This window comes from Lissotriton helveticus, chromosome 11 (assembly GCF_964261635.1).
Source record: "Lissotriton helveticus chromosome 11, aLisHel1.1, whole genome shotgun sequence".
Lineage (NCBI taxonomy): Eukaryota > Metazoa > Chordata > Amphibia > Caudata > Salamandridae > Lissotriton > Lissotriton helveticus.
In genome coordinates, this window is record NC_136072.1 from 353,194,869 (window position 1) to 353,216,415 (window position 21,547).

The 21,547-nt window shown below is 47.4% G+C and overlaps 1 protein-coding gene across 3 annotated transcripts in view; it reads right to left on the bottom strand.

Annotated features, from left to right (window-relative positions):
- Window positions 1-21,547, bottom strand: part of CEP19 (centrosomal protein 19) — a 129,066-nt gene that overhangs the window by 105,097 nt on the left and 2,422 nt on the right. Inside the window, exon 1 of one of the 3 annotated variants that reach the window (XM_078665762.1) lies at window positions 11,853-11,872. The exons of the other annotated variants lie outside the window; for them this stretch is intronic. The gene's annotated coding sequence lies outside the window, so the exon portion shown is untranslated. Of the gene's footprint in view, window positions 1-11,852; window positions 11,873-21,547 lie in introns of those variants that run through there. 3 annotated transcript variants of the gene reach the window in all.

Genomic DNA, 21,547 nt, shown 5'->3' on the forward strand with positions numbered 1-21,547 from the left:
GAGTGACTGTCTACACTGATAGTCAGTATGCGTTTGGAGTGGCTCACAGTTTTGGACGATTGTGGAGAGAACGTGGATTCCTGACTTCGCATGGAACTAAGATTCAGCATGGTCAGTTGGTGAATGAGCTTCTTGAATCACTGACCTTGCCCCTGCAAATGGCGATTGTGAAATGTAGTGCTCACAAGAAGGTGACTGATGATGTTGGTCGTGGAAATGCATTCGCTGATGAGACCGCTAAAGAAACGGCAAAGAATGTGATGAGCCGGATGCATGTTGCAGGCCCTGAAAGATGGACTGGTGAGGTTGGAATATGTGAGGACACGATAGAAAGTGTGAAGTCCATCCAAGCTGAGGCCACAGAGAAGGAGTTAAGCACGTGGAGAGAGAGTACAGGAAGAATGGATGCAAATGGTTGTTGGGTTGAATTGACAGAGCATCAGAGATGGTTGTTACCCGATGCATATGTGCTTGTAGTGGTTACAATGGCTCATGGAATGGCTCATATCGGCGTGAAAGGGATTTGCGAGTTGTTGGCCCCAGTGTGGAAGAATTCAGGGATTCCCAAGTGTGCAGAGAATGTTGTCAAGAATTGAACGGTATGTCTGAAGCACAATCCTGGTAGGGGAACCCCAACTCCAGCTGGTCATTGTTCACCTCCTACGTATCCGTTCGAGGTATTGCAGCTAGATTTCATACACATGGAGAGGTGCAACAACTTAAAATACGTGCTCGTTGTTGTTTGTGCCTTCTCAAGATGGGTAGAAGCCTATCCCCTAAAAGACAATACTGCCTTGTCCACAGCCAAAGCCCTTGTAAAAGAGTACTTCCCCAGGTTCGGAATGCCTAGAATGGTCTGGTCTAACAACGGAAGTGAATTTGTGGGTCGTGTGATGAAAAGTGTGTGTGAAGGGCTAGGCATTAGGCAAAAGTTCCACGCTGCAAATCACCCCCAATCAGCTGGATTAGTAGAATGTTACAATGGCACGCTAAAACTTAAATTGGCCAAAATCCAAGCGAGCACAGGTCTCAAATGGCCTGACGCTCTACCCTTAGCACTCCTATCCACCAGAATGACTGTGCATTCGCGAGTGAAACTCAGCCCCTACGAAATCGTCTTTGGCCGGCCAGCCAACATATGGGGAGTGCCTAGGCCCACGAAGTTCAGCGAGCTGCAACACCCTATTTTGCTTGATTACTTGTATGAATTGACGGCTAATTGCGTGTTTTACATCAACAGGTCCACAACACCTTGCCTCCGGTCTCTGAGACTCCGGGTCACGCCATTGACCCCGGTTCCTGGATTCTCGTCCGCAACTTTCAAAGAACAAGAAACGACCAGCCCCGGTGGACGGGGCCTCACCTCGTCCTTCTGTCCACGAGGTCAGCTGTCCGGGTGGCGGGGAAGGCCAACTGGGTCCACGGGATCCATTGTAAAAAAGTACCCTTCCCTCTGCCCTATGACCAATGGGTCCAGAAAGGTGGCACTGACTCAGAGCTCTCAACTGATGACCGTGTAAAAGAAACTAACCCTGATTGTGAAAGCGAGAACATTTTTCAAGAAACTGTACCACCACCAGAACAATTGAACTTTTTGGAGCCTGAACTGCTGTTTCCGGACCAGACACTACCAGGAAGAAGACGCTACAATCTAAGACCGAGAAAAACAGACTAATAAAGTGATTCCTTTTAGGATATGAGACCAAGACCTATGGACAAGCGAAAGTATTTCTTTTTTCCTCCCAAGTACTATTTTTGAAAGTGCAGATCTCCCATCTAGGTAACTTGCTTATTTTTGTTTTCCGAACCGCCATCCGGGTTCCGCTGCTAGGGCCGCGATTGGTTAAAGTCTTCGGAAGTGCAGCCAACGACGTTAGGTCGGTGGTTCTGGTCGGTCCAAGGGAGTTGCCCTAGACTGACAGAAGCACTCCTTAGCGGAAACAAACTCCTCGTCGCGGGCAGCACTTTAGAGAGGATGGAGTTTCCTGATGTGGAGAGACCTGCCAAACCAATGAACTTTAAGCAGAGACTATGTAACACGATGACAAAGAAAAGTTTTATAATATTGTGTATTTTTATGCTATCCAGCGTAATGATCTTTTTGATAAGTTATGTTTTATTCTCTTTCTATGTAACATTTGCGCCCACTGCACCAACCATACCTCCTCCTACTGTTTCCTTTCATTCTTTCCACCCTCTGCCTGACCACGAATCCAATAGAAGGTTAGAATTCATTAATAACTTCTTCGTTCAGTTATTACACCAACACCAACTTGTAATGAACACAACTAACTGTTGGGTGTGTGGTCTCATGCCTCACACAACGGATAAAGGTATCCCCTATTTGGTCCTGCCATTTAGTTACAATGGGTCAGTATGGGCATATAGGACAATGTTCATATATGCACGAGAAATCCAACCCCTACGTTCTGTAAAAGACAACTTCAAGACTCGCGCCCTAGTCAAAGGTATAGTTGACATGATCAAGGAAGTAACTTCCTATGAAGATACTCCGGATGATGAGATACTTGCATATGTAGGTTGGAACGTGACCGGATATGGCACTACGTTAAGTGAGAAACAGCAAGCCAAAAGATCGTCCCCTATCTGGATCGTACCCCATCAAGGTCACCTGTGTCTGCAAGGTATTGGCAAGAATCCCAGAGCTCAGCTAGGGAAGAGTGTCTGTACAGAAACGTATGTTTTTGGATCTCAGACTTCCCCTGCGTTTTTAGCCGCTAAGGGTACTTATTTCATCTGCCATGATAGAGCCTATACATGGTTGCCCCCTGACTTCTCGGGCTCATGTTTTGTTTCATTCCTGTTACCTCCCACCTACACAGCAACGGCGGATTACCATCGGACAAGGGTAGTTAGAGGTGTTTTGAGTAAAGAAGACACTGCAGGTCAAGAATTTGGGGACTTTGCAAAGGGTTTTCTGCCATTCTGGGGATCCATGGCTAACAGTAGAAACATAAGGCAATTAACAAGGGTAGTTGAATCCACCGTGATTGAAACTGCTGGTGCCCTTAGTAACCTGACTCTGAGCTCCAGTCGGATCGACTTATGACCCTTCAGAACCGGGTCGCTTTGGATGTAATACTTGCGGACCGAGGTGGAGTATGCAAATTGATCCAATCTCATCCCAGATAATGCTCCGACCGTGTACAGGGCCATCTCCAAACTACATAAAATTTCTGAATCCATTCATGTGGATAAAGGAGATTGGTCGTTAATGGGATGGTTCTGGGAACTGATATCTGCCTGGGGATGGAAAATTCTGATAGTCATTGGGATGGTCTTAGCCATTCTTTTCCTGTTCTGTCTGTGCATACAGTGTGCTCCTGCAATATGTGGCCTCTGCGTCACATCATGTGTAAGGAAGCCTGTGTCCAGAGAAGAACTAAGTACTAGAATGATGTTACAGCAACATCTCAATGACTTTAGGAATATAGATCTGGACTCAGACTAACATGAGGATAGATTAATTGCCTATGTAAGGGCAAAAGGAGGGTTTGTGGTTCTGAAAATCTGGATTCATATAATAGTTCGGGACTCGAGAAATAAAACTTCGTCGAAACATGACGAATTTGGTATCAAAAGACCGAGAATGACGAGTACATCATGTACATGTATTTTCAGCATATTCGAGTGACGATTTCACCTCGAAATCGTCATTTACATTCTGAACCCTTAGCTCCCATTTATATGTTGCCCTTTACATAGGCCTTAATCCAGTTGAATTTGATTCCACAAGGACACATACTCCTTAATCGACTTTTCCCTGACCTCAGTACAAGTTGGAACCATTGCCCCAGGCCAAGCTCGTTAGGTCAGTTCCCTCCCAGTGGCCGAGCAAGATAGCATCTAGGCTCAACCAGCCATAAAACCATTTCAGCGCGCACACCTGCCATATCTCGCTCACATCTTTTTCCACTCCTTTGCTTCACTTACTTTATGGTGGGGAGGTGCCCGTTTTTATTAGGGGTCCAGTGTTATCTGATGAAATGTTGGGCCTTGCCAAATGATTTGTTGTAGGCAGCACGAAGTGAAATATGGACATGTCATCATGACTCTGCTTTTCCTTTAAACCAGAATATGTTAACTATTTACTTTACAACCAAGAATGTTTTGCCTAGGGCCCAAAACTGTGTATAAGAAGAGAAGCCTGACTTCATGAAAGTGTGCAGTCTCCTGAGAACATACCCGTATTGTACTTCTAGGACACCTGTTACCTTGGTTGCAGCCAATAAACTATTCTTTGACTTCACCTAGAAGACTCTGAAGTTTCTGTAGGTCTGGATCAGGAGAACCCGAGGTCTCTGGGTGTTGATTCCCTGGCACCGCTGGGTTACCGGTTCTGTGCCGGTTCTTAAAAACCCAGTACCTCATGCAGAGTTGCAGGCAGAAGAGTCCTATCAAGAACGAACTACAGCAAGGGGTGGGGTGCGGTGGGGGAGAGTTCACTATGCCCCTGCAAATAGGCAGACTGAAAACGTAGAAATCATGAGTCACACATGATGCACAGTGCCAGGATGTGAGGTGACTGTGACATGGTGTTGTTTCCAGGGCTTTAAGCGGTGTAAAAAAACTGGGGGGTCTCTTCAAAGGGGGTGTTGGATGTAATTAAGAGAGCAGTTTATAACACCTAGGCTAAAAATCTGCACTTAGCATAGTGTTGCGCCCGACTGGTATTATCTTGTTTATGTCATTGCATCCAGATATATAATACAGCAAGTATCATTGCACCAACAACAAGCCAGGACTATTGGCTTTGTCAATGGTTGCTAGTTCCTTAAAATAAAAAAACAGCAACCGTGGCTTTGTTGAATATAATATTGAAAATACTTCAATTAAAAAATGATGAGACAGTGAAAGAACGATAACCTGTTCTTTTAAACTTATTTCACAGGCTTCTTTAAATGAAGTGTTCTCTAACGTTGCAGCCTGGGCGTTTTACCTTTTTTCTTACAGATTGCCCTTCTGTACACTGAGGCAGGAGGCCGCCACCACATGCTTGAACACCCCTGACTGCCCCATTGTCATTCAGTATGTGGCAATCAGCCCCATACAGAAATTCAATGGGTGGGAGGGGCTGCTCTTGTGCTCCTGGAGGAGTGCGAGGCGGCTCCAGCAGCGGGGGTGAGGCCTCTCACAGGGGAGCAGCGCTGCTCCCTGTGATGGCCACAATTACAGATAAAAGGCGTAGGGACGGTCCATGGAATTTACGGACGGTTGGTCACCCTAGACTGTGCGCGGCGCCCCTGGCACCTCATTACGGCGCACTGGGGTGCCGCGGCGCACAGTTTGGGAACCACAGCCCTAATCCTACTGTCCGTCTTCATGTTTACCATCTGAAAACTGCCAGTCAATTAAAAGAAAAGCCCAGAGACCGACTGGACGACTTGAATCGCCCTCCTCGCCCACTCCCAGTCAATCGTTCCCGCGTCACGTGGTGATCCCCCAGCACGCACACGCTGCCTGCAGGCTTGTCGGCCGCCCGTCGCCCGGCACCATGGGATATGTAGTCTGAGCTCGTGCGGAAACTGGGACTACTCTCTGACTCGTGAACAACAACTCCCAGCAAGCCCTGAGGCGGGGAGCTGCGCACCGCTAGGCTGCGTTGCTAAGGCCTGAGAGCTGCGGTGGTACCGGAGGGGCAGGAGGTAAGGGAGAAGGGGCACGAGGAAAGGTGGAGGCTGCCCGGGTCTGTGGGGATTGCAGGGAGGCGCGCGGCTGTGCATGGCTGGCACCGAGCGGGGTTGGCACGGGCCCCACTTCCAGCCTAAACCGCTGCAGAAAGGCATGTCCCTGGGCGGGGGTGGCTGCAGAGCCCAGGAAGCAACAGGTAGGACAGTTACACAGACAGTCATTGCAATGCCATGGTAACCCTTTAAAATGAATGCACAGTCATTGCAATGCCATGGTAACCCTTTAAAATGAATGCACAGTCATTGCAATGCCATGGTAACCCTTTAAAATGAATGCACTCTGTGCATGTCAGTTTATTATTTCTGGATTTAGTGCAGGGCGATAAACGAAATGCGCCTGCAGATTTGCAGTGTTTTGCTGCAGACACACTCATTTTGCCCAACTGTATCAACATTGTTGAATTTAATGTATTTTTGCTTCATTCTTATAACGAGGCTGTACATGTATTCGAATTTTTTACTGCTTCAGTTGTACACGAGATAAACTGTAGACTACTGTGTACACAAGCGGGTAATCTAAAGTGTGTGGTTCCATTCCTTTCCGTGCGTTAATATGCAAAGTTGTGGTTTTAGACGCGATATCTGTGCAGCGTGTCTAGCTCAGCTGTTTCAATATTCACTGTTGCATGACAGTTTGTTATTGACTCTGGAAAATATGTAGTTGTTTAGCTGAAATACAGGCACTTTCAGGAGGCGTCAGCCCCGTGCGTGAGGAGCATCATCAGAGCTGTGTGAATAATAACTGCGTCAGCCCCGTGCGTGAGGTGCATCATCAGAGCTGTGTGAAAAATAACAGCTGTGAGCCCGTGCCGGAGGTGCATCATCAGAGCTGTGTGAATAATAACAGCTGTGAGCCCGTGCCTAAGGTGCATCAGAGCTGTGTAAATAATAACTGCGTCAGCCCCGTGCGTGAGGTGCATCCTCAGAGCTGTGTGACTAATAACAGCTGTGAGCCCGTGCCTACGGTGCATCATCAGAGCTGTGTGAATAATAACTGCTTCAGCCCCGTGCGTGAGGTGCATCATCCACATTGCTAAAGTCACCCAAATTCCTGCACTCTCTACCACACTGCTTTCAAGAACAGCATACTCTTGCACACACTCTCACTGCTCACCAATTCAAAGTCTGCTAAAAATTGTATGCAACGCATTGTCATACACAATGCCAATAACTCAAACTTTAATGCTGCGAGACCTATTGCATTGTAAATGCTTGTTATTTTATGCAACTAACAACCATTGACAAAGCCAATAGTTCTGGCTTGTTGTAGGTGTAACGTTACTTCTGTTATATATCTGGATACAATGACAGAAGAGGCAAAATACCAGTCGGGTGGTACACTATGCTAAGCAGAGATTTTTAGCTTAGGTGTTTTAAACCACGCTCTCAATTACATCAAACACCCCCTTTTAAGAGCCCCAGCTTTTTCATCCTGCTTAAAGCCCTGGAAACTGTCACAAACAAGCATTTACAATGCAACGGTTTCGCCTTTGGAAAAGTTAGAGCTATTGGCAATGTAAAGGACAATGCCATTTATTTATCTGTTTTCAAAACCAACACATAAATACAAATGTTGTCATTTACAATGCCAATAGCTCAAACTTTTCCAAAGGCGAAACCGTTGCATTGTAAATGCTTGTTTTGTTTTGTGGCTGGCTGAGGTTCTTAAGATTTTTCCAGCAGTGATCTTTCATATATTCCCTAACATGCTGGATTTATTTCTCATGGCCAGGTGTGGAGTCCTCTGCGTATAAGTTTGAGCATCAGTGTCAGGATGCACTCGCTTATCATTGTAATATGCACACCCTATCCACACAATGCTGCCAGACAGGCAGGAGACAACGCACACTTGCAAATGTCCAAAAGAGCAAACTCTCAGGAGGGACGCAGCTGGGCTTCACATGCATCTTGGACACAGGGTGGGCAGGAGTCACCTCAGCGGACCCCAGAGTCCACCCTCAAGAGCTGTGGAAGGTATTTGGAGGGTGGGGCGGTGAAAGTTCGATGCAGAACGAGTGCAACATCATAACCAGCCCAGGAAACTCTGAAAGCCAGGAAGAAGTCAGGATTTATTACGGACATGCTAGGAGAGGGGAGTGTCAGTCACATCCTTGGTTTGCCTCCAATAGGTTAGTGGAGCTGAGGAACAAACAGTTGCACATCAGCCTCACTTCTTACAGGACAGACAAAATTGGGGGGAATGTGCCCAGTGTCAGAGACATGGCTCTGTAAAGTAATGGCAGGACTGGTGAGTGAGACATGTTATCCAATGCATGAAACGTGACTAAAACCATGTCTTTTTCCCAGTAAGAAAAATAACGGAACGCGATACAATAGCAATCATAATAATGTGTAACATTGTTATCAATATCACAGAATGTTGAACAGTATGCTTCTATCTATTGCCAGTTATAATCTAATCACATTTACCTTAAAAGGATGAGTTGACTGACAATATATGTACCACTGACCTGCGAAAGACAGTCTGAAGCATGGAATGTTAACCCAGTGGGGTTTATTCAAATAGTCACTGGAGTTTCCAATATATGTAATGTAATGTAATGTATACTTGTAAAGCGCACTGTTGCCAGTCGGCGTCCTGGCGCTGTATACCGCTGGGGAACCCGTCCTGGCTTTCCCTGTGGGATGGTCCCTGCTGGGAATCCCCAAGATGGAGCCAGGCATCCCCGGCGTTGATGGGGCCATTGTGGAGATTAGGCAAGCTAATGCCCAGAGTTACCGAGTGGGACCCCTGGTTAGAGTAGGCACCAAGGCGAGAATTATCGAGTCCACTGACCCTGCCGCGTCGGGAATCGAACCCTGGTCCCGGCCGACTTCTGCTTCCAGGTCTGCCGCCTCTAACCAGTGAGCCACAATATATATATATATATATATATATATATATATATATATATATATATATATATATATATATATATATATATATAACTCCAGTGACTATTTGAGTGAACCCCATAGGGTTAGCATTCCATGCTTCAGTCTGTCTTATACACATACCTTATCCAGTTCAACGAACAGAATGTTCACTTTGTGTATACAGACAAGTACAGTAGCCAGAAACTGGAAAAAGCAGACCCTCTACGACAAGGGCTGAGCGAGTGATTCTTCTTTTTAATACATCACTTTTGGTGAGTTCACTGCACACGCTAAGTAGTCCCACACTTATTTATTTTTGGACTTGCACCCTGTTCCTCACACTGCACTTGTTTGGCTCTTGAACGGAAAGGACAACCAATTATTACCTTTTCCTGTGAAACTAGAAACAGGATGAGATAAACGTTCTTGCGTGGCTCTGCAGACAGAGTGAAAAATCTCTGCTTCCTTCCTTTGCTAAATGTTTGATCCTGTGCAAACGATTTGACCTCAGTGCACACCATGCTCAGTATCTTTGTCTGGATCTTGCATTATGTATGTCATAGTCTCACATTGCAATCGCTGCTTGCACTCCTGCGTATTTTAGACGTTGACTACTAGCAGAGTCTGACAGTTGTGACAACTATTCCAATGTGGGCCAAAGCTTTAACTGCTCCTTTTCTATCTTTCAAGCTGCTTCCTGAGTGCCACAACAGTGACCCGTCCAATGAAGTCACTTCCTATGATGTCATGGTACGTCGAAGAGCATGCCTTACGGGTCAGCAAGCTAACTACCGCACCCCTGCACCCCCCTCAGTTGGCGACTCTGGCGATTTATTGTAAACGAACTCACTTCATTACTACAGTTTATGTAGAGCCAACATACCTCTTTTACACTCTCGGCCCAATTCCCTCTAGGTGAAGCACTAAGAAGGCATTTATGCACACACGAATTACAGCTGAAAACAGGATACATTTTTGCATGGTTTTCCAAAAGCGGCAAATCATCTTTGGCGATTTGGGGCTACCCACCCGAGTAAATTTCTGTTACATCAAGGTTTTTGCTTTTTGTGAAATAGCTTTGAATGAAACCCAACTTCTGTACTGCACACTTATGTGATTGTTGGGTTTTATTCAAAGGTATCTCTCTGTAATACAATATATATTATACGTACACAGCGTTGTATCGGTAGACAGCGCCGACTGTCAAAGGTGCCAAGAGGCCATAGTCATGGCAGATGTACGCTATTCAAATAGCGCGCGCACACACGCATATATAATATTATATTAGAGTGAAATAGATGATCATTCTTTACTCTTACGGGTTTCTATACAGTGCCAATCGCCCACTAATGTAGCGTCTTGGCGCAGTGAGCTATCCAAAGCGGAAACTGCCACGCAGCTGAGAGTACCTTTCAAGAAGGTCTGGGACTCCTCCATGTCAGGGATATTTGAAGTGCTAAAAGGCATGTAAAATTACAGTGCGCCAATTTGGGAGATTCCACTGAGTTCCGGGAGACCAGTGCAACCTACCAGAAAAGGGTCGACGAGCACCTCTAAAAAAGGCGCAAACTTCTGTCTGGATTTAGTGCGCGCGCACACATTTAATGGATAGGCAAGGCCTCCTGTTTTGAATTCGAAACATTGCATTTAAAAAAAAGAAGGGGGTGGTACACGCACACGGCTAGGAGATCCCTCCACGGGGGGGATGAGGGGTGTACTGCTTCTCGGAGAGGGCGGCGGAGCGAAGAGTTACTTTTGTTTATCGGTCAACTCACCAGAGATCCCGATGCTGCTCTCCTCTGGATTCCTTTGTTTTTCGGTTCAAATCAAGCCGATCTTGCAAACGCCCGGGGCCAGAACAGCGGAAGAGCGCCGTCCCTCTTCTCGCACGTGCCACAGCTTTAAGCATTTAACACAGCACCCAAAACGGAGGAATTAGCACCCATTCTAACAAGTCAGGTCCCGGGCCGCGCTGTGATTGGCTGACGTCACGGGGGTGTCCCGGGCCGGCAGCCAATCACAGCGCGGCCCGGGAATGACGTCACGGGGGTGTCCCGGGCCGGCAGCCAATGGCAGCGCGGCCCGGGACAAAGGGGCGGGGCTTAAAAAAAGCACCAGAAACGCCCCCGAATCGCGTTTTCGTGAGAAAGCGTGATTGACAGCCTCTGCCTCCCAATGGCTAGCCTCCATTTATGGAGCTAGCCAATTGGAAACAGAGGCTGTCCTAACCTCACTATTAAAAACAACAGATTTCGATCTGGGAGGGGCTTCGCCCCTCGCCAGGTTACGAAACCTAAAAAGGGGGGGAACCCGGTACGCCTATGGCATCTGGGTAAATAAAATAATACACAAAAAAATGATGATGCCTAGGACATAATTAACACAATCTGTTATTCAAGGAAAGAGAGAAATCAATTATCCCCTCCTGTGAGAAATGTATCACATCCACAAAATAAATTATACTTCATTTGTAACCCTCCAAACCCAAAACAAACCATAACACAAAATTCTAGCTGCTTTTTTATTTTTACGTCAATTAGAAAGATTTTAGCAAAAAGGTTTTTTGATTTTCAAACCCATATTCTGAATACAAAAACAAACAAACACATATATGTACATCACTTTTTACACATATATATATATATACACACAATATTAATATATTGACGTTTTTTATCTATTTCAAATATTCTAGCCCAAAATTTAAAAAAAGGATGCTTTATACATATAAAGCCAAGCATTCCTATAAAGCAAGATCTACCAAAAATGAAACAGGAGCAAAAACGGTCTATATTGTTTCAACCTCTCAAATTATTATCCTCCTTATCAATTATATTTACACAAAATATATTTTTTTGGCTGGTGTCTTCTTGTAAATGTCGACGCGTTTCAGCCCACTGATTAAGGGCCTCATCAGGACAAGGGCTAATGGAAATCCGTCTATAAGATCACGAAATCATATATAACTACATACACATCAATCATTGAGCAAGCTCAGAGAACAGAGTTATACTATATATATATATATACACATATTTACATATTTTACTCGGAGTGGTCAGACACTAGCCCAAGAAGGAAAAATTATAGACACTTAAAGATGTCACCCTCATGTGATTTCACTATAATAGAACAGAATACAAAAAGAAAGCACCAAGATTTCGCCACACCCAATTTGTGTCATTCAAAATACCAAAAGCGTAAAAATGTGCCAAGCGGTAAACCACCAACCTATATCTATCTTTAAACCAGACGACAAATTACCGTGGTCTGTGTATTCCAACTGTCTGAACAAAGAATAATTTCCCAGGTTTCTTCTTGGTTATGGTTTTCTAGACAGCTATAAATACCAGAACAAAGAGATATAGTCTTAATGTCTCTAAACTGGTGGTTATTCGTCTTACACTAAAATAATCTCCAGCTACAGCTTACCAAAATAATTCACAGGAAACAACACCAGTCACAGGCACCTCATTGCATGGCACTGTGCATCATGCATAACTCATGCCTTCTACTTTTTCAGATTGCCTATGTGCAGGGGTACAGTGAACCCTCTCCACACCCCACCCCTTGCTTTCTGAACTAAATCAAGGGTGAAATTCTTGACGGGCCTCTTCTGTCTGCAACTCTGCAGACAAAGGCTCAGCTCATAATTAGGGCTCCCAGTTTTCTGTTTAAACGGATTTTTACATATAAATACAGACGGAAAACAAGGTTTCCTTTGTCTGTATTTATATGTAAAAACGGCAAAATACTAGTAAATTTTACCGGGCTGTCCTGCTTTATCCCAGAGTTGAATTCAGCATCTGTTTGTCAAGTGTATTTCTGGGGCCTCAGGGGACAGATTAATGGCGCGCAACGCCATTAGGCTCAAAGAGCGTCAGCCCCGCCCCTCCCCCTCGTGTGTGTCAGCCCGGCTGAGGCAGGTTCCCCGGGCACACACACAGCAGCACCCGAGTACTCCACAGGTCTTTAAAGACCATTTATTTGCTAACGAGGCTTTGTTGTGTTTTCTCACCCCTTCACCCCTGCATCTCCGCTCTGCATATTGCCAGGAGAATCAGCCCCCCAGTAGCCCCCACCCCGAAATTTGACTTTAGTTGAGCCTCTTTGTCAGGTAGTAAGTGTCCGCGCTGCTTAGATTTGAAAGCGTTATCAGAAGCTTGGCACTGTTAGATATTAGCATATGCACACGACACAGAAGAAGGTCAGGAAAACACGCAACTCTTTAAACTGCACTAGGTGTTAAAATAGGGTAGCATTCTTAAACTAGGGAGGCGTGGTTATGTAATAGTAAATAATCGAAGGCTCATTCAAAATCGAAAAGTTGGAGAAATGTATAGAACACTTAATGAATGATAAAGAAACAGATTAATTGAATTATAAAATGCATTTTACACATTTTAAATGCAATACAACATTAGTAAAAAACGTAACCTTAGTCTAGCAAAACGTGTACAATAGGTTTAAGATAGCATCCTAATGTACACATTTTATTTTTCTCACGACTGTAAAGACTCGCGTATTCAGTAGTGAAACATTCGGTTTTGATATGGCACACTGCTGGGTAGAACCGACATAAAGTGAGTCGCAGAAGCCATACACAGGTAGAGAAGTTCACATGGTTCTGCCACTGCTGGGTAGACCCGATAAAGCAAGTTGTGCAAACTGCGTCCGGGCTGAGCTGAGGCAGTGCCGGGCATCAGTAGCTGCTACGAGATCGTCGGGCGAAAAGTGACCTGCGTACAGCTACGACGAGAGCTACGTGGACGTCGGGAAGGAGATCTCGTGAAGGTAGTGAAGTTGCGGAAGTCTTGCTCAGGTACAGCTCAGCTGATCGTGTCGGGTTGCGTGAGCAGATGTATGAGCGCTAGTAGTTGCACGAGTTTCCACCAAGAGCCATAATCTCAGCTGCATCCTCCTTGAGCTGCCCTGTCCCTCAGATGAAAGTAGAAGGAGCTCTTGCATAGGCATGCTCCTAGGCAAAGCATCAGGCGCACACACTACAAATTCAGTTCGCAGGCACCCACAGCCTCCACACCCCAAGGCACCCTGTACCCCTTCATTACCATTGGAGTAGTGGTGACGGGGAAGATTTCACCACTTGGAGGCATCCTGCCAAAATGGGACAGCTGTAGGACCCATGGCCACCCACCCTGCCTGACGTCCAGTGGCCACCCTGCTCGCATTTGCAGAGATGGAGGTGGCAGCGGAGACTTAGCTGGGGCCTTCCCTCCAAGACCATCTTATCCTTTTCCTTTATTGTTTTGTTATGTATGTTCTCATTTGATTTAGCTCTCTCATGCCTGTTGTTTGTCGTCTGTTAATGTTTTGCCATTTTGACTGTTTCAGTCTTCTATCTGTATGTAAAAGAGAAGCTGTAGGGCTCTCTTCAATGTCTGCACTCCTTCACCCTCAACCCCCACATTATTTTGGGAAGTAGTTGTAGAGTTAATACCGTTTATGAGACAGTCTCCATGTGTGTCTCGGTATGGGGCTGTGTATTGTGGAAAAGGGCAAAGTCTCCCATGGGTCTTGCGTTGCTGGTCTTCTGAAGAATCCCTTCTAAATATAACAAGCATTTGCAATGCAATAGGTCTCGCATTAGGAAAGTTTGAGCTTTTAGTATTGTAAATGGCAATGTCTTTTTATTTATGCAGTAGTTAAGTTTTGTTTGTATAAAAAGGAACATATAAAATATGGCTTGTACAAAAGTATCAAATTTTAATGATAGATAAAAATAAATTTGATATGTACATGCGATTTCCAAATGAGGTAATTGTAAACATCACAAACATATTGTGCAAACTTTGCAAAACCTACCTATTGCATTAAGTAGTGGAAATCATTAAATTCAGTTGTTTGTTGACTTGAACTCAAGCCCTCCTTAAGCCATAACCGCTGCAACTCCAAAATGTTGTGCAAACTATAAACTCTCCACTATATCGTGTTCTAAAAAAGTTATTTGAGCAGCTCTGTTCAGCAGTATTTCTTCTCATGTGTATAGCAGACTACAATTAGCGTAAATCTAAATATCAAATCATGTTTTACAAGTGTTTTTAAAGGGTTTTTTACGTGTATTTTGTGAGCAGCTGTTGACAGCAGTATCACGCTTTCAAGTGTGGGTTGTGTACTACAAAGACTAAGATTGCCCCACTCTACAAGCACACAAACTCACAGATTTACGCCAATATGCTAGTGTAGATTTATTATTTAATTAGATTTATTATTTAATTAAATTCACAAACACGGTCAGAAATACATGTGGGGCGCTTTACGTTTATCTTTTGCGTTTTCAAATGGAGCAAGAAACACGCTATCAAAGCAAATGCTGTTGTATTAGAAATAACTTACAACGGTTTGCCCGGCTTGAACAGGAAGCCAGGCAACCTGTGTTGGGACAGGGGCGGGGCCGCAAAAAGACAGGAAGCAGACGGGAGCCTACCCCGCGCTCCTGTGCTTAAGCGCTCCTGTGCCCGTCAGCCGGATGATTTGCGTGTCAGCTAGCGGGGCTCCCGTGCTCGTGGAGAGCCCCGCCTGCTGCTGAGGATGACCCGCTGCCTGCCGAGGGAGAGAGGGACACACGAAAAGAACTCGGTGAGTGGGGTGTGAGGGGGGGGGGATGTGTGCGCGCCAGCGCGTGTGTGTGTGTGCGAGTTTGTCTGTGTCTGTGTGTGTGTGTTTGTGCCTGTGTGTGCGCGTGTGTCTGTGTGTGTGTATGTATGTATGCATGCATGCATGCGTGCGTGTGTAAAAAGAGCCGATGACTGGTGGGGGGATGGAAAGTGAAAGTAACCAGCGCGCTTGTGTTTCAGTCTGTGTGGTGGCTGGCTGTGTGCGCACGCGTGGACGGAGCCGACGTGCGCGTTCGCGCACCCAAATCCTGGAGAAAAGCTCATAACACCCTCTTGTCCCTCATTCCCCCCAGACTGATCACTAAAGATGTCGAGACTGGACGCATCCTTCGCATGCTAACTCCAGCTCGACCTAAAAAGGGTTGTTTTGCGAGATGCTTTGAAGATTCTTTTTTTATTTTTGCAGATTTATGCAAAAATCGTCCCGAAGGTATTGACGCGCTTTACAGGAGCAACAGTTACGGTACACAAGGACACTTGTGTAAAATGATTATAACGGAGGTAGATGTCTAGTGCAGGGAACGTCTGTCCAATTTTGGGAGAAAATAAACAGAGGGAAATAAACAATGGAATACAGATAATTTAATTGTAGATGATGCTGGAGCGTTTGGGAAATGTCTTGTGATTCAAGTTCGAGAATTTGTATAGCGCACTACTCACCCAGATGGTCTCAAGGCGCTTGGGGAGGGGGTTTATTATTTATCGAATAGCCAGGTTTTAAGTTCCTTTCTGAAGGAGATGTGGTTTTGTGTGAGGCGGAGGTGCGTGGGGAGTGAGTTCCAGGTCTTGGCCGACAAGTAGAAGGATCTACCTCCCATGGTGGATCTTTGGATACGCGGGACTGTGGCAAGGCCTTGATTGGAGGATCTTAGTTGGCGGGTGGGTGTGTAGAAGGATAGTCGAGTGTTGAGGCACTCGGGTCCTAGTTTGTAGAGGGCCTTGTGTGCGTGGGTGAGGAGACGGAATGTTATTCTCCTGTCGACGGGAAGCCAGTGGAGGGCTCTCAGGTGGCCGGTAATGTGGTCTTGTCGAGGGATGTCCAAAATTAATCTTGCCGATGCGTTTTGGATGCGTTGGGAGTCTTTTCTGTAGTTTGGTTGAAATTCCGGCGTAGAGGGTGTTACCGTAGTCCAGTCGACTCGTAACCAGTGCGTGGGTGACAGTCTTTCTTGTCTCGGTGGGGATCCAATGGAAGATTTTTTTGAGCATACGAAGTACGTTGAAGCAGGAGGATGAGACGGCGTTGACTTGTTTGGTCATCGAGAGGGAGGAGTCCAAGATGAATCCTAGGTTACGTGCGTGGTCTGTAGGTGTGGTTGCAGAGCCCAGATCCGAAGGCCACCATGAGTCGTCCCAGGCAGAGGGGGATGACCCTAGGATGAGCACTTCTGTTTTGTCTGAGTTAAGTTTTAGGCGGCTGTTTTTCATCCATATGGCTACTTCTTTCAAGTCTTCGTGGAGATTGGTTTTGGCGGTGTTGGGGTCATTGGTGAGGGAAAGGATCAGCTGGGTGTCGTCCGCGTAGATGATGTTGAGGTTGTGTTGGCGCGCGATGGAAGCGAGTGGACTCATGTAGACGTTGAAGAGGGTGGGACTAAGTGATGATCCTTGTGGTACACCGCAGATGACTTCGGTAGCTTCTGATTTGACTGGGGGGAGGCGGACTCTCTGGGTTCTTCCGGCGAGGAAGGAGATGATCAAATCCAAGGCTTTACCTTTTATGCCGATGTTGCTGAGGCGTTGTATGAGGGTGCTGTGACAGACAGTGTCAAAGGCGGCGGGGAGGTCGAGTAGGATGAGGGCCACTGTCTCTCCGTTGTCCAGTAGTGTTCGGATGTCGTCTGTTGCTGCGATGAGGGCGGTTTCGGTGCGGTGTTTGGCTCGAAAGCCGGATTGTGAGGGATCGAGGGAGTTGTTGGATTCCAGGAAGGCAGCGAGTTGTCTATTGATGGCTTTCTCAATGACTTTGGCAGGGAATGGGAGGAGGGATATGGGGCGGTAGTTTTTAAGTTTGGAGGGGTCTGCTGTGGGTTTCTTCAGGAGGGCGCTGACTTCGGCATGTTTCCAACTTTCTGGGAAGATAGCAGAGTTGAAGGAGCAGTTGATGACATCACGGAGATGGGGTGCGATGATGGAGTCTGCTTTGTTGTAGATGTGGTGGGGGCATGGGTCGGATGGCGAGCCAGAGTGGATGGAATTCATTAGGCGGATGGTGTCTTCAGTGGTGATTGGGTTCCAGGCGTTGAGGTAGTTGGAGGGCGGTTTAGGTTCTGAGGGGGGTGGAGAGGATTGTTCGTTGGAACTGTTTTCGAAGCTGTTATGTATGTCGGCAATTTTGTTGTAGAAGAAGGAGGATAACGAGTCGCAGAGGTCTTGGGAGGGAGTGATGTCGTTAGAGGCTGCGGTGGGGTTGGTGAATTCTTTGACGATGTTGAATAGTTCCTTGCTGTTATGGGCGTTATTATCGAGTCGATTCTTGAATGCTGATTTCTTGGTGGATCGAATCAGCTGGTGGTGTTTGCGGGTGGCTGATTTGAAGGTGGTCATGTTGTCGGTGGTTGGGTTTTTTCTCCATGTTTTCTCGAGAGTACGGCATAGCTTCTTGGATTTCTTAAGGTCATCGTTGAACCAGGGGGCCTTTTTGTTGTCTTGTTTGGTGTGATGGTTTTTCAAGGGCGCTAATTCGTCAGCGCTGTGAGTGATCCATTGTTTGAAATTGATGGCAGCTTGGTTTGGGTCCGATGAGAGGGCGGGTGGGTTCTGGTTGAGCGATGTGAGGAGTTGGTCGGTGGTGATTTTGTTCCATTTTCTCCGGGGGATAGGTTGTGGGGGGTTGTGGGTCGAGGTGGTTTTGTAGCTGAAGTGAACGCAACAGTGATCCGTCCAATGGAGAGCTGTGGTGTGATCGAAGGAGATGTGTTTGCTGGAGGTGAAGATTGGGTCGAGCGTATGTCCGGCTATATGGGTGGGAGTGTCGACAAGTTGTTTGAGGCTGAGATTGGCCAGGTTGTCCAGAAGGGTGGTGGTGTTGCTGTCGTTTTTCTTTTCCAGGTGGAAGTTGAGGTCTCCTAGTAGAATGTAGTTCTCGGAGGTGAGGGCATGTGGGCTGATGAAGTCAGTGATGTCTTCGCTGAATTGTTTACGGGTTCCTGGTGGTCTGTAGATGAGGGTGCCTCTAAGTGTGGTTCTGGGGTCGGTGTGGATCTGGAAGTGGAGGTGTTCGGCGGTTGTAGGGTTATCGTCGGAGCTGGTCGTGATTTTGATGGTGTTCTTATGAACGATGGCGATGCCTCCTCCTGTTTGGACGGTGCGGTCTTTCCGGACGATCTTGTAATTGTCGGGGATGGCAATGGCGATGTCGGGTGCTGATGATGCGTTCATCCAGGTTTCTGTAAGGAAGGCGATGTCCGGTGAAGCAGTGTTGAGTAGGTCCCAGAGTTCGGTGGCGTGTCTGTGGATCGAGCAGGTGTTCAGCAGGATGCACTTCAGGTGGTTAGAGTCGAAACTGTGTTTGGAGTAAGTTGATTTGGTGTGGGTCTTGATGCAGTTGAACTTGCAGGAGTGGCAGGCGAAGGGTCCATGGGTACGTCCTGGGGCAGCTTCGTAGCAATGTGGTGTGTATCCGGGGTTCAGGGCTAAGAGGGTGGCGGCGTCATACGTTATGCGGGTGGAGGGGATTTTGCGGGGGCCAGGGGGTCTGGCGGTCCAGGCGCGGACGGGCTTACCTTTGGCGCACCTTCGGCGCGTCCGCTGCGCGTGGCCGCTGCGCGGGAAAGCATCTGTCATATATGGATGGTGGAGGGGGCGGGGGCGAGGGAGGAGCAGCTGGGAGGCGTTAGCGGGGCGGGGAGGCTGTCCACGAGGCACAACAAACAAAATGGCTGCGAAAACAAGCAGACCTGCAGCAGGGCGAGATTGGGGCACACAGATGAATGGCGCTATGGGCGGAGGTACCAGCGCAATCAGACCGAAATAGAAATTTTAAACTGTACCAGTGCGAGCGTCTGAAATTATATGCGAGCACAGAGAAGTTAACGTACAATGCATACAAGCGCTATTAACAGTAAGGTATCTAGGCAATACAGCGCACAATGCTAACAAGCGCTAATACTAATTAAGTCTCAAGTCTCTAGACAGTCGGAGTTACGATACCCAAGCAGTTTAATGTGGACAGGCAGGCAGAAGCACCCAAGCGCTGCGAGGATCAGGCAGAGAGCATGGGGGAGCGACCTCTTCGCACGGAGTCAAGGAGGTGATTGGCAGGAGTACGACGTTTTTGTCCACTTGTAATAGTGGACGTTTGGCTTTACCACCCATTACAGACTGTCATCATGTAAAAGTATATTCACAAAGGGTTGCATTGATCACCTATATGTGTGATGAGGGGCAAAATCAGCGAACTAGAAATTGGGGGCTGCGTTAGCGCGAGCGTAAAAACAGATAATAGGGGCACACGACAGGCAGTCCTTGAATACCTTTGGCGCTTTGCATCTGGGCACATTGTGGACTATGTAATTTAAAATAAACCTTTTATTTGAACCGTTTCTGTAATCCGAATTCCCAAAGTTTCGCCAGCCTGCCTGCCTCTGGCACTTTCGTCCCCCTCCCCACCCATCTCCCTCCCCTCCAGAGGCGCAGTCTGGGGTTCCTGGGCAGTGCTCGGGGAGGGCGTGCCCGCCGAGTCTGTGGGAATGTGAGCTGCAGAAGGCTGTAAACAGCCGGTGACTCATCGCATAGCTATGTCACATGGAGTGGCCGCGGGGCCTCACCGCTGTGTGGGTGGGCGCGCGCGCGCTCCGGAGGGGGCGGTGACCGCTTCCTCTGCGTGGTTAACATGCAGCCACTGACACCTGACGGGCGCAGGCCCGAGGTGCGGGGCTCAGGAGCATGGACGCACCGGAGCTGAGCTCGGCGCCAGGGTCCTGTGCTCGAAGGAAGGTAACCGTGGAACGAGCCCCCTAGGAGAGGAGGGAGGGGGAGCCTTGGTGACGGGAGTGCTGAGTCTAAAAACACGGGGCTGGCTGGGTCGACTACGACATAGACGGCAGCTGGTAACATTGCAACTCGGCGTTTCTGTCCCAGAATTAAAATGCTTTCCTGCTCCTTCCTGTAGACACTCGTGTGTGTAAAATGAATCCAACGTCCTCTGAAAATGTTAGAATCTGGACAAAATGAAATTGCAATGCAAAAATAACACACGCGAAGAACGAACGGCCCACCCACCTTCACCACTCGCTTCCCAACACCACGCAAGTATTCACAACAAATATGATCTATCCATTCCAATGCAATCCACCCTCACGCTTATGCACTCACCCATGCTGCCTCGGTCCCTGCTGGCGCACTGGGGAATTCGCTACACATCTCCTTTCGTTAGGAAACCGATATGTAGAAGACCAGGAAAGCCCGGACATCCTAGATGTTTCATTATTCGTTCTTCTGTAGGTCGGTCGGTAATACATGTCTCGTCACTGCGCATGCGCGTTTGAGCCTTTGAGTTCCTTTGGGCGGGCGGGACTTCCGTCTTCAGAAGTCCCGCGCACACGCCCACGGAGTGCCTGAAAGTGGGGCTCCCATGCCCGAGGGAGAGCCCCTGCTACAGAAGTCCCGAATGGCGGTAAGTGTGGCTTAGTTCGAGGGGGGTGCGCTTGTGTGTGTATGTGTGCGATGGCGGCGGCGTCTTTGTATGTGTGCGTGCGTGCGTGAGTGTAGGTGCGCTGGTGTGTGTGTGGGGGGTCTCCGTGTGTGCGTGTAGGTGCGCTAGTGTGTGTGTAGATGCGGGGGCGGGGCGAGGGGTGCCTGTGTATGCGTGTGGCTGTGTATGCGTGTGGCTGTGTATGTGCGCATGCGTGAATGTGGGTGCGCGTAGTGAAATCCAGCAAAAGAGAAGCGCGTGGCACCCTCTTGTCCCTCCTTCCCCCGAGACGGGCAACATGAAGTCTCCAGCTGGACGCATCCTTCGGATGCAGTACCAGCGAGACCTAAAAATGGCTGCCCACGTGCTCATCTCATTTAAGATGTGTGTGTGTGTGCAGTTGATTATACCTATGTGCCTGGCTGTGGGGAGAGATGTATTTCACTTACCACATTAGCTATTAAAATCAGAACTGGGGACATTTTAGCCGCCCTGCCATCACACTGCTGCTCCTCCTCTCTTTCCTCACTGTTATCATGGGGTAGGGTAGCCTTGATGGATAGCGCAAGCATGCAAGGATCCCTGGAGCAGGTAGACCAGATTAGTTGTGGACGAGCGGTTTCAGTTCCATTTCTCCGCAGGAATCTTGGAATGCATTTCTTTTGAAATTCAAATAGTGTTAGTTGCAT